The sequence below is a fragment of the Prionailurus bengalensis genome, chromosome F2 (genome assembly GCF_016509475.1).
Source record: "Prionailurus bengalensis isolate Pbe53 chromosome F2, Fcat_Pben_1.1_paternal_pri, whole genome shotgun sequence".
Taxonomy (NCBI): Eukaryota; Metazoa; Chordata; class Mammalia; order Carnivora; family Felidae; genus Prionailurus; species Prionailurus bengalensis.
In genome coordinates this window covers 15,174,708-15,176,780 of record NC_057353.1, presented here as the reverse complement: position 1 = coordinate 15,176,780, position 2,073 = coordinate 15,174,708, and positions in this window count along the sequence as shown.

The following is a 2,073-nucleotide window of genomic DNA, read 5'->3' as shown; positions in this document are numbered from 1 at the left end:
CTAGAACCTTCACAACCTCCAACTAGAAAGTGACACAGCTTGGGTAGAAGGAAAGATGAAGGGAAGCCATGAGCGTGTCCGTGTTGGTGGGTCATGAACAGAGGGGCACTGCTCGTAGACTTTGGGGCAAAAACTCAGAGTTTAGATTCCTCAGGAGCAGATTTTAAGTGGAAGATTATTGTGCAAGTACTTTATTAAGGAAGGGCTCCTGGGAGAGACCAGTAGGGAAGTGAGCAGGATGGGGTAGAAAAGGGCAGAAAGCTATGCAAAAGTGCAATCTCAGGCTAAAGTCTAGAGTCCTGATCCTGCAGAGATGCTCTGCGTGGTAAGTTACGCCTCAGTTGTTCTGACCTGTGCCAGTGAGCTGTCCTTTCTCACTTCCACACAGTGGCAGCCTTTGGACCAGGGCCTCCCTTCATGCACATAAATGTCTGAGGGAAAGGCAGCCTCACCTTTCCCAGGGCAGGCCCCCGAAGGGCTACAGGTACTGGTTGTTGGTATGGGGAGTGAGGTTTGCAGAAATAGAAAAACAGGATGTAAGTTATTCTCAAGAGAGCGTTGAAGTCTGTTTCAGCCAGGGAATAAGAAATATAATACTATAGCAATAAATGTACGATATGTGTGTACATAGCACTCGCCTTGCCGCATTCTCTTTTCTGATCTCCATTACAACCCTGGAAGAGACTAGAATATATCAGGGTATGTAATGACACCTGTCTCAGATATGCAAAGTTGACATATACCACCAATCAAGCAACGTACTCAAATGATAAAAACTCCAAACCAGCAGTATTTCTGTCTTCTGTAACCACAATCTACCGGGCATTTCTGTAATCTTCTGATACAACTTTAGAATGTTGGGGTCATTACAGAGTAGAGGCTAAGCTGTGGTCCTATTGGAATTCCTCGGCTCACGTCTGAGACCCTCTGCATCACATCTCTCAGCGTGAAGCCGGTAGTTTTTCACAAGCTCCTCAGGGGATGTTTGTGTAACTCTAGTGCCATGGTCCGGCCCTAGGTTGGAGGTTGACCGCTTCAGAGCATAGTTTTGGGGTTTAAGCAGGACAGGGTTTGAATCCTGGTTCTGCCATTTACCATGTGTGTGAGTTAGGATACGTCATTGAAGTCCTCTAAGTCTCACTCTTGTCATCTGCAAAACCGAGCAATGTTAGTAATCACCTTAAAGGGTTGAACTGATTCAACATGATATTGGTAAAGCACTAAGCCCGGGGTTTAGGAAAGAGTAAGTTCCCAACAAGCATTATCTACGATGATTTCATTATTATTAATCCTCATACTTTCCTTCAAATGTCTCACTCAGGTGATCCTTTTTCTAAAATGATGTTTCTCTCCCTATGCCACACTGAATTGTCAGCATGGACCACTTTTCGGGAGTTGAAATTGATTCAGCAAAGTGAACCTTTTGGTTAATGTTGTTTACTGAAGAGGGATTTGAGCTGTAGCAATTTAGACACTTGGCTGGCAGATGGTGGATGGCCTTGGGAGGCTATACCATTTGCTTAGAATACAGGGTTTGCAGTCTGTCTTCACCAGTCATTTCAGAAATGAGTCTCACTTAGTATTTCACAGAAGCAAATGAGCCTGTAGTTAAAATCCTGGTGAAAGAGCTCCTAGTTTAGTATTTATTTACAGCCCAGAAACCCTGCAGGTACGGCTCCAGGTGTACTTAATCTTACAAGCAAATTCTATAGTTCCCTTAGAATTCCTGTTTTCTGGGCACCCAGACAGATACATTTGAAAACCAACTTCCTTTCAGCCCCCCCCCAGTCCCATGACAGTGATAAAAACAAACAAACAAACAAACAAACAAACAAAAAACAAGGAAAGAATTTTTCTCCCTAATTTGTAAAGCAAACAAGAGAAAGAAAAAGAGCAGGAACAAGCCAGATGCTGGAACGACACCCAAACAGTTTTGAATAGGTGAGAAATCACAGCATGAATGAAGCCAGAACAAGGGTGGTCTCCAGGCTTTCAGACCTTTCATCACATACATAAGAGGAAGGAAGCACCAAGTGATGACCGAGGGACGCTGATGACAGAACTGAGATGAAA